The 11,878-nt window shown below is 39.1% G+C and overlaps 1 long non-coding RNA gene across 1 annotated transcript; it reads left to right on the top strand.

Moving 5' to 3' along the window:
• Positions 1 to 4,228: 4,228 nt before the first annotated feature.
• Positions 4,229 to 6,655, top strand: LOC103465351 (uncharacterized). The gene is made up of 3 exons (XR_533780.2): positions 4,229 to 4,341; positions 5,866 to 5,916; positions 6,075 to 6,655. It is a non-coding gene; the product is annotated as an uncharacterized LOC103465351 (long non-coding RNA).
• Positions 6,656 to 11,878: the final 5,223 nt, after the last annotated feature.

The following is an 11,878-nucleotide window of genomic DNA, read 5'->3' as shown; positions in this document are numbered from 1 at the left end:
GTCCTTCCACTTTCCAAAGGCTGTTTATGCGCCACGGCCGGCTCAGCGGGGTGCAGAGGGGTTGAACAATCCATATCCGTCCTTGTTCTTGCTGTTGAGTTTTCTAACTATCTATTTGCTGTCCTGCAATGGATGTTAAATGCTTCAAGGACTAACCATCCTGCAACACCTCTCTATCACACTCTGGCTGTGTCACAGCAGGTCATTTGTCCTCAGCTGCAGAACTGCTTCATTAGTTTGAGCGATCCGTTTCTTGGTTTATCCTTCTCCTTGCACAAATCTTGCTGCTACGGTGCCTCGGGAAAAAATATTCACACCTGTTTTCCACATTTTTGTCATGTTACAAGCACAAACTTTGACGCATTCTGAAACTGATATTTTTAGTCTAGATACAGAAAACTATACTCGGTAGAAAACTGACATTCAGACCTACAGTGGAACAGCTTTGATCAAAACATAGACGGATCTGGTCAAAGTCCAGACTTCAATATAACTGATAATATGTGGCGAGGTTTAAAAATCACTATTCACATATAATCTCAATCTAATCTCATTAAATTTGAGCGGTTCAGTGAAGAATAATCCAGATGACCCTGAATCCAAATTAAGAAGCATGCTAAGATTATGACTAAAGTTATTAAACTAAACCTTATTCATTTTAACCCTGTTAGTCATTGTCTCTAACTTGATGCAGCTAAGATATTTATGCGTGCCATTGCTTTGTCCTATGTCCTGCTGTGTCACCTGTTGGGTTCAGACAGGTGATAATAATAATAATCTATCACCCAATTATGTACAAACGAGCTCTGGACAAAAAGCCAGAGCACTACCATCACTGTAGGATAGTAGAGTAATACAAGCTTATAATTTATATCATGTTTATAAAATTGGAAATGGCCTGGCTCCTTCTCCGCTGTCTGATCTTGCGTATCTCATTCTACGACCTATAATTTCTGGCTGTTTCATCAAACTGTCGTCTTTGAACTTTCTCTGAAGTTCATCTCAGCTTTTTTTTTTTTTTTTTTTTGTCGTTTGTTTCTGGATTTACTGAGAATAAACCATATCAGCTTTCTTGAGACTAATCTGTCCCTGTATCTAACGGTGTACTGCCGTCATCTGGAGATCATTACCAGCAGTACAGTATCAGGATGTGGTAATTGCCTCTTATTCTGCTCGGTTTCTCTTTAGAGCTCACTCTAACATAACGCGGCGTATAAACAGTGACAGTCAGCTCATTATCTCGGATGATGATCTGCAGGAATGGACACAAAGCTCGCTGATCTGCTTTGTGCAGCCAGTGATGAATATGAATGAACATATGACAGCAGATGAGGAAAAGAAGCAAATGAATATTGATGAAGACAGTTTCTCCTCCCTTCCAAGTGATGATGTGGGAACGTGGAGTGGAACCAATTCATCACCACAGAGAGAGGACTCGTGATTGGCAGGATGGCCCATCGGTCTATTCAAGTGTGACCACTTTTGCAGCGAGGCTTGAGACTTTTGTGTTGCAGCAGAACGGGGTGCAAAGATGTATTTATGAAAAGATGCTGTAACGTCCCACAGATGTTATTAATAAGCACCTGCACTTGAGGAGTTTCGTTTAAAAAAAGATGTTGGAAGCTGAACAGCAGAGAGGCTTTCTGAACGAGGGATTACGTGCAAAACAAGCGCTTTCATTTTTATCCTTGTTATGCTGATTGAAACTCTGTAAAAGCCTAATGAGTTACGCTAATGACATCTCGTGAGTGGAGCAGAGTTTTTCTATTATTACTTTCATTAAAGCAAGAATGAAGACAAAAGCTATTGTTGCAATTCTGGATCGTTTCACCTGGAGCTTTCAACGTCGCTCAGGAATCTACAACATTTAAACGAAATGCCAGACGCAGGTTTAAGCTTTGAGTGGTTAATTTCCAGGCTAATGCAGCATCACTTGTACCGACACCTGAGGGGTCATTTGCCGCTTCCTGACCTTGTTCTCCTCATTAAGCCCAGGGTTCCCCTTCCAGGGAATGAACAGCTTGAAACTCAATGGCAGCATTTTAACTAGAATCTGTGGCTACAAGTGTGTAGCCCATAATTCCTGAAAAGATTTAGTCAGAATTTAAATGTGAGCGTGGATAATAGTTGTTTAGAAGATGTCTCATGTACGCTGATCTAAGGTGTACATCTGATCGAGGCTATTTTTTTAACAACAACAGATTTGTTTGATGGAGGACAAAACAGGTTTTAATAGCTATTTTTAGATTCATATTCGCATCCCCACAGAACATGAACATGGCTAAATCTCTGGTTTAAAATCAGGGTTAAAGGTGGAGGAGTCATGGTTTTGTTGTGTTGGACTCACACAAAAGTTCCCAGGAGAACTATAAGATTTTAAAAGGTTTATTGTAGAGACAAAGGTGATGAATGAGTTCTTGGTCAAGGGAATACCGGGGACACATAACCGAGAAATCCTGTTTACTTAAGAATTAGGATTTTGATTAATACTTTGCTGATCCACCTAATAGTTGCCGATACTTAAGTAAATGTGATTTCTTGGTTTTATATTTTTAATACGTTTTCAAAACACTCTAAAGAAATGTTCCACATTGTAATAACTGTAAAATTTTTAGGTAGACAATTAATTTAATACAATTTAAAATAAGGTTGCAACATAAAAATGTGAAAAGAGTGAAGCGCCATCTGAATACTTTCTGGATGCACCGTGTCCCTCTTTTCTGCCAGCTGTACCTGCAACTGGTGAAGCTGTTCAATAACCATGCACAGGTATTTGTCCCTGCAGGCCTCGCCAGCACACCACCAATGCACATGAGATAAGACTGAATGAATTCAGTGACCTTTCATTTGATTTGAATTGAAATTTTGCAAAGAAATATTCATGCCTGCATTAGCTGCTGTCAATATCAGACATCCATTTCAGCCACGCATTTAATCTGCTATCAAGGTCAGATCAGGACAAGGTATGACAGCTGTGGTGAGGAATTTGTGAAACGTTTCCAAAGCAGCAGAGTAGCGCAGTCTAAATGACCCATACAAGACCGTCTAACCTGTTTCATAAATATAATATGTCAGCAATGTGCATGACATTACCTCTGGGGCAAAGCTTGAGGAAAAGACACTCGCAAATCCCTGCTGTCGCAAAAAAACAAACCCAATAAAAAAACAGAGTGCATATTGTGGAAAAAATCCTGAATCTACAAGCCTTTTGTACAAGCCCATAATTAGCGGTTAATTTATGGTCATCCAAAATAAAATGTTACGTGATTATCTCTGAGTGGGGGATAATCGGCTTACACAAACCCATCCAGAGGGCTTTTAGCCAGTCGAAGGTGCCATCTCCCTGAGGCCGCACATTTCTGTTCATTTTTTGGATTCACCCACAATGCAACATATGCCCAAAAAGGTTACTAGAACATAGTATCCTAAATTGCATAAATTACCCTTTTTAAATGGTAAATGGTCTCTAAATGAGTTTACACTAATAAAATATATTTTAAAGACAAACACGGAGCTCTTCTTCTGCCTCCAAAGTAGAACCAGTTAGTCAGATGGATGTACACATGGATCTTCTGTTACCAGTCACACAGCTCCTATAAGCTCTTATGGGCAAACACTGCCAGAAAATATAATAATAATAATAATAATAATAATAATAATAATAATAATAATAATAATAATAATAATAAAAACACTGCATGGCTTATTTTGCTATCGTCACATTTGAAGGAGAAATGATACTGTCACAGAGTAACATATTTGTCATCACTTCATGAATTCACTTACATTCATTCGGAGCCTCCACTGTTTACACTGTTCTGGCCTGCAGCAAAAACACAATCATTGTTTTCATGTTACACTCACTGTAGAATAGAGATAACAAGCTATTTTCAGCTATTTTTATCAGATGGACGTGGTGAAGAGGCACTTGGACACAATTTCTCATGAGGGTACTGCAGGAAGTTTGAAACGCGCACCATTAAAATGTATCTACTAAACTCGTTGTGAGTCCTTTTAGATACAAGCCATGGCATTTTTTGGCAGCATAAGTGACTATAAATTAGATCAGAAATTGAAAGAAAGGGAATGAAAACACTTATAGAACAAATGGCTATTAAAACTATATTATGAAAATACAGTAAAGTGGCTGGATTTTGAAATTACAGCTCTTTACTGTGATCTGAAATGCGTATGGAAAGTTATGGTATGTGATTGGACCGCTGGATCAAGGAGCACAGCTGTACCGTAAATTTTAAATGTACAGTTGCATTGTGGGATATTTACCGGCTGGAGGCTAATGTTCGCGGGCTAAAGAACAGGGCCAGCAATGACTTTCACCGGGTAAGTAATTTTTAAAAACACTTTTATTGCAGTTTTATGTTTGTTTGTGGACAAAAATATATTTTATGTGTTTATATTGAGCTACTCTCGGTTCTATCACGTTGTTTGCTCAAGCTAACTTTGGTTATTTCTCAGCTAGCATTATGTGCAACACAAGTGCTTTTTAGTTCAGTTGATAATATTTTTCACACATAATATGCCAATGGTTGTATTCTGGTCTTTTTTGCTGAGGTTTGAGGGTAGGGTGACTCAACTGTTTTTTATCTTATCTCTCTCGCACATGTATTAGTAACGTTAGCGCACGCAATTAACCTGAGTATTGTAAGGAGTTAATATTAGTAATACAGATTACTCTCCCGCGGATTATATCTAGTTCACAGCAGCGCGTTACATACAATTCCCCAGTTTACCTCTGAGGAAACGGTATCTGATGGGTAATTTATAATATTTTTTATATATAAAAACGTATTTTATCTAAGACGATGCCTCAGCTTAAGAACCAAAGAGTCATAAACCTCAAAGGTTCTGGCATTTACACCTGCTGATTAGAAGATGGAGGTTCACAACTCCCTCTCCTAACATCGCGCCTGGTTTTTAAAAATTTTTCCATGATATCACAGATGCAGGCAAAAGTTTTTCTCAATAAAATACATCCACGGGTGTGCCTAGGATACTTTCCCAGATTGCTTAAAGTAGGCGAGTAAATAATAAAGTAACTTCTGAATTTGAAGAAAAAAAACAAACTCTTATCTTAAGTGTAAATCTGTTTAGCTTGATAGAAAAACTTTTTGTTTGTGTCATGTGGTGATCCAGATGGACTCTTGCTTACAAAAGCATCATCATCCAGTTCACAAACACTATCCTGAACATCGATGACATGTTGCAACGTCATTCGTGTTTTCCCTGTGAACTCCATCCATCAAACCGTCTCTGTGTGGGACTTTACGTGGCTGGGACAGATGTCCACTTCCAGAGACAACGTCCCATCAGCCCCTGAGAAAAGCTTGCCAGGCTTTGGCTCACTCTGGTGTTCACACATTTCCAAATGTCTTCACTCAGAGGGGTCTGGCACTCATCCATGCTGGAGGTGGGGTTTTGTTATGCCTGGTGCAATGCTTCTCCCTCAGCTGTCTTCTATGTCCTATTGATGCCCTAAAGAGTCCAGGCTAGAGGTCAGCCCTTCAGGGGTGTCAGGGTCAAACTTTAGCTCATGAATATGGAGAAACACTGGGCTCAGGGGACCATCTGGTCGGCCCTTTTGGAAACCAAACAAATGATCCTGCTGAGAGGGGGCATATTAGTGTAATTACTGTGGACTTCCCAGGCCTTAAACATGCCTCTGGCAGGGCTTACTGGTTTTCTTTTTTCTTTTTTTTTGCATACTGATGCAGAATGTGGATTAAACCAAAGTGAAACAAGAAAAACCAGACAAGGCTTCCATAAATTAATCACTGAGAAAATGATTTGTGTTCTTCTGGGTCAAAACGAATCTCATTTTTTGTGATTTGTAATTTGTTCTTTCAGGCTTACTCTTTCAGGGATTCGATTTTCTAAAGATTGTCTACGGCGGGGAAAGTAAGTTTGGAACGTTTTCATAACCTTTATTTTACCAGGTGAAATGTTGGAGAACTATTTACCAAAAAATGTTGACCTGCAGTGCTGTGCAGTTTAGCGGCTGCATGGTTGAGGACAGTGAGAACTGCAGCTCTCTCTCGTCTCTCTCACTGCTACAGGTGACCTGGAGTCCATGAAAGCAGAAATATCTGCCTGAAGATTACAAAGAGAGGTACTGTGACGCCTTGGACACCAGTCACATCCAACTGCACTGCCAGGAAAGCTTGCTGATAGAGGGAGAACAACAGAGCTTTGGCAGCATGGTGTTCAAGGATTATGTTTGCATCAGTTTTCTATTCTTTTGTTCTTCATTGCTAAGTGCTCTTAGCTCTCCAAGAATCAGCTATTCTTTTCCAGAATGTATTCCTGTCCAGTGTTTTACATTGTACCAAATTCATCAGCGGTCTGCTGTATATAATTTGAATCTCTATCTTGAGATAATGACAGTTGTTCTCTATTGATAATAAAATAATTGCTTGGGGAAAATGCTCAGAGACGGATTACACTCTAAAAAAAATAGCTTTTTGTCTTCTATTCAGTTTAATCCTTCAGAATCACTTATGTACTGTGCTGATTCATCATCTTTTGCTCCCCACAGAGCTTTCTATGACTGTGCAGCAGGGGTGCATTCAAGTGCAACTTGCAAATAAACATAAACTACACATAGTTTTATGCACTATGTGGAGTGGGGGGAAAAATACATCTGTGACACATCGATTTAATGGTAACGTGGTGGTGGAAGTATTATGCGTTTGTTCAGCAGACAGAGAGAAACTTAATGGAAAGGATAAGTGGAGTTAAATACAGGGCGGTCCTAAAAGAAATGTTAATATCTGAAAAAAACTTGTTTCTAGAGAGGACAACAACCCTAAATGTTCAGTCAGATCTACTATAGCTTAGCAAAAGATGGTTTAATAAAGTTTTGACTCATGAGGCCACACTGTTCAGATTTTAGTTTTAAAACTATTTAAAAACATATTTTTCCTTCCAGCTTTCAATAACTCAAAACACAGTGTTGGTTCATCACAGTTAAACACGATAAAGCACTCAATCACAGTTATAATATGACACTGTAAAAAAACAAACAAAAAAAAACTCTTGATGTATTAATATTTTTCAAAGACCCCTAAGAATTGCTGGTGATATATTTTAAATTGTAAGAATATTTGCATTTGGGTGATGAAAGGCTGAAAATCAAGAAGCTTTGCCGTTCAGAGGCAGTGAGCCCGCAGCTTGCCTGTCGAGAGGAGTGGCACTAAAGACTCAGAACATGAATAAATCACCACAGTTTGACCCATTTAAATACCAAATGGAACCATATTCTCCACCAGGGAACTAGAGGGATGCATGAACAAACTGCCTCGTTTCCATTGGTTGACAGACTCAAGTACGTCGTCTGGCATGAGTGCAGAGTTTTTGGCTCCGAGTCGAATAGCAGAAATGTGTCCCCAGTTGCATCCTGAGGTGGAAGGCAGTGGAGTGTGTGATAATACTTAATAGCACTATAATTCTGCTGACTAAGCCATATGATATCTCAGATCATCTCATCTGATGTGATTGAGTGGATGTCCTCCATTTGTTGTCCTTTACTGTTTCTCCGTGCCTCGGTATCTATAATTTTCTCCTCCATATTATTCATTTTGGAGTTACACATATCAGCTAATGGAGGTTTCTGTTCATCTATCTCCTTCGTCACCTAACATAACTTTAACTTTAATCTGAGCAGTTGTTGGATCTTAAAACTTGGCCAAAATAGTTTTCAACCTGCAGTTGCATAATAAAAGTTGTTTAATAGTGCAATAATATTGAATATTTCGTACCAGATCTATAGACTTTAATAAATGTTAATGTGAATGCGGGTTTGAGACAGATGGAAAAGCAAATTGCTCAATTAGACAATAATATTTGAAAATACATATTTTCAAATTGTCTTATTCTGAAGTTTTTTTCCATCTATGATCTACTGGTTAGATTTAGAGCTGTGGTGTAAGTTAGGAATAGACTAGTAATGGTTACTGTTTGGAAAAAAGTGTGGGTTAGACTTGAATGCAGTTACTAAAATGAAAGAAAGTCAAAATAAAAGTCCTCACTTCCCATATAAGTACAAGAACATGTGTGTGTGTGTGCCTGTGTATGTGCGTGTGCATGTAGTCGCACTGTTGAAGAGCAGCAATCATGCAAATGACCTCTTTTTGTCACAGAGTCGATAATATCACATCTTTAGATGCTGAAACTGATTGTAGGAAACAGAAAAGTTTATTTTTAAAAGCAAACATAAGATTTTAATAGTATTTTATGGGTTTAATTAAGTTTCAAATAGCTATTTGCTTGTGGATTTCTTCCTTCGTTCGATCCGTGGCTAAAGTGAAAACAACAGTGCTTCAGTTGGGACATTACCTGTGATGTAAGCTAAGTAAGATTTCAAATAAAATATAGGTTATCACTCATTTTGTCTTCCTCTAAAGGGGAGAGCATAGGAAAAAAATCAAAACAATTTTAATTTCTGTCCAGAGGATTTAGGTCGCACAGCCGTTCACGTTGCTCATAAGAAGATTGTAAATTGAACATTATGGCTTGTTTCCAGCTGTCCCACATTGTCCCACAGTGTGTGTCTGTTCTTGTCAGATGAGCTCATTAATATCTTAAATTCATGTCTACCTCGATGCGATGAGTGACAAGAACAGCGGCATTGGGACACAGGGAGGGTGGGATGTGGGAATTGCAGCTGAGGGGAGACGAGGTGGAGGAAGGTAGGAGGCCGACACCGATACGAGCGAATTTGCTTTTTCCTTCTGTATCTCGGCAGAAAAGCTGACTCAGCCTCAGTGTCGGGGTCACGAGTGAAAAGGTCGTGTACTTGCATGTCGAACAGCACCTGAACAAGCTTGATGACACCGACTGACCCCCAAAGCTCCCTGCACTGCTGCCAGTGTTGGTGTCAGCTTCAGATACAGCAGATTACGATTACCCAACTGGTGGTGGAGGCAGAATCTGGTTCCTTATGTGAGCTTTAAAGGCAAATGATTTTATTGCAGCTGAAAACCCCAGAAATACTGCAGATGTACACCTATGGAAACCCAGAATGATTCATCCTTTTCATCAGAGAGTATACGTCAGAGCATCGGGGGATGCTTGTTTAGAATTAGAGACCATCTGTAAAAAAAAGAAAGAAAAATGGAGCACATCTGAATACATATACGCATAACACGGATCCAGAACGTCTTTTGTTCAGTTTTTAAGCTCAAATCAATTGACATTTGAGTTGTTATTGACAAGTGAAAAGAGCCAAAGTTTTAACCTTTGTTGATTATTGGTTTATTGGTAATCTTTAATTGTTGAAGGGAGGTATACATATATATATTTTTAAATCACTTTCTTTTTCAGATGTGAATAAAACAAATCAATAACGTACATTCATATTTGAACATTCCTTGATAAAAACTAAAAATTTAATGGATGTCCTAATTTTTTGTATGAGTGGAGACTTGACAGTGAGCTTAGGCTGCGCTTGGTTGCTTTTTTGCACATTAGAGCCACTCTCTTACAAAGACAGAACAATGTGTCTTGTCCACACATCGAGGACAGAAGCAGGGCCACGCTGTTTGTTTACTTAAAATCTGTTAATTATTCATACCTAATGAGGCTCAGAAGGGTTGAAATGCTGCTGGACTGTGTCTCTTTGAAGACATGCCTGTATTGATCTAACCTAATGAAGCTTTTTTTTTTTTAAAGAAAATTCCAAATGTGTGCCAATTAGTCTGCTGGATCTTGAGTTTGCAATTAGCTCCAAACGCGATGCTGCGTTGCGGACTTTGAAGGGATCACCTGCTGATTGATCCCTGTAAACGACATCAGTGTTGACTTGGAGGACATCTGAATGTGTCTCTGCTAGTTTTATAACTGAACAACTGGACATGTGAAGACTGGCCATTCGGCGAAGCGCTTTCATGCACAAGTTTCCCCGTTCTTGACATCATCTTCCTCGTCCTCCTCCGAAATCATCTTGATTTATAAGTGCTAATGGCCGCCCTCTCTCCTCTTGCTCTCTCACCCTTCATCTATTAGCATTAAGCTGGCCTGGAAATGGGGCTAAATTATCCCGTTCACCACAAGACTTGAAACACTCTGCAGGATTTATCCTCTGTCAGAGAGCCTCTGTTGTACTGTGCAACGTTTATGCAGAGAACCCAATCTGACATCTGCAATTAATAATGCATTCTCCATGTGTAATGGAAATGATTAATTATAAAAGCCCCTTTTTATTCTTCCAAACAAACAAGGCAATATATACATATATAGGGTAACTGGTAGGATAAACCAACAAGAAAAGACAAAATCTGCTTTTTTTTTCTTCTTGCAAATGTAGACAAAAACATATTGCACAGCCCCCTCCTGGAGTAACCAGCCTGGTAAAGCAGCCCACCAGCCCGGAGCAAACTGGTTCCCAACTGGGTGTGGCAACAGAGGGGAAAAATTCCATCACTCTTCATTTTTCCTCCTAAGCAAAATCCATTTCCCCTTCGTAATATGCGTTTGCCCTCTGTGATTTTTTCCCCCCATAGTTACACAGGCAGCAATTTCTCTCTTCTTTGAATGAATGAATGTTTACTTATTTTTGAACCACAAAAAATTGAGGGAAAGAAAGAAAAACAAGTAAAAGAGAAGGAGAGAGGGAGAGAGAAACAAGATTTACAAAAAGTCCATTTGAAAAGTTCAATAGTAATAAAAAAAATGTTAGGATGTAAGGATGAAGTGCTTCGTAGTTTGATTCTGACAAGTTCTCAGCTTTCTGAGTAGAGAAAAAAAGCAGCATTTCTTTGAAAACCTGTGATGTTTTTAAGCTGAAGGACTGAAAGTGGCAGAATATGTAAAAAAAAATGGAGTGGTTTAAACAAGAAAAGGTGCTGGTTGGAGCGCTTTCATTCAGACAGCTGCTTCAGCTCTCATAACTCTTATCTCTTTTGAAAACATCTGAAAAAGGCACCTGGGATCTAAATAGAGACTCAAGGCCAAAAATGTTTTGGAGTATTACTTTTTTTTTTTTCTTTTCTGCTGAATGCTCCTATCTTTGCTTCTTGTATCAGTGAAAAGCTGCTGGCCCTCAGTCTCACACAGAGCATGAAGCCAACAAAGAGCAGTTGTCTTTGTTCAGCTGGTGCAGGAGAGAGAGGGGGGGGCGAGCAGGGAGGCAGAAGGATGGAGGATGGGGGAGATTTTCCTTTTCCAGAATGAACATGTGAAGCTAAAGAGATCTTTTTCTTCTTTTTTTTTTTCCCCCTGCAATGATCACACGGTGAAAGTCACATTTTCAGTTCTCCCTGTAATGTCGGACAAAGCCGAGCACGTTTTCAACCCAGACGAGAAAGACTCGGATGGATTTTATTGACTGACAGGTGGAAACAAAAAACAAAGAATCCAAGAACCTGCGGAAGCGCAACACATTCTTCAATCACCGATCAATATCCTTCGTTTTGACTGCTTTACCAGATTAAAGCAGGTTTTCCTTTAAATATACTAGAATGTCACCTCATCTGTGTCCATTTAAGATCTTAATGAAGCTCAGATGTGGTAAGTCTTTGGGTTGATGGGTAATTAGTTTTTATACTGTTCAAAGCCAAAAACTCTTTATCTTCAAGCATTGCCAATCTGCAAGCCATCTCAACTGAACCAGCTACATCAGTAACAGCCTATAAAAATCTTGGCATTGAACTGCAGTGACCATCATCTCCAAGGAGACAAGTGGAGTAAAGCATCAGCAGTAAGACGCTCGCCTCAGCACTGCAGAAGCACCGACCCGCTCAGATATGTCCTTTAATCTATGACCCGCCACTAAATTATGTTTATGGGTCATAATTATAGTCATATATATATCAAACTCAGCATTGTTTACATTATTCATGTACGTTTATTAAGAAAGCCTTAA

This window comes from Poecilia reticulata, chromosome 5, assembly GCF_904066995.2.
Source record: "Poecilia reticulata chromosome 5, P_reticulata-male-v2, whole genome shotgun sequence".
NCBI lineage: Eukaryota > Metazoa > Chordata > Actinopteri > Cyprinodontiformes > Poeciliidae > Poecilia > Poecilia reticulata.
Note: the sequence above shows the minus strand (reverse complement) of the source record. Positions and strands in the feature narration are given on the sequence as shown.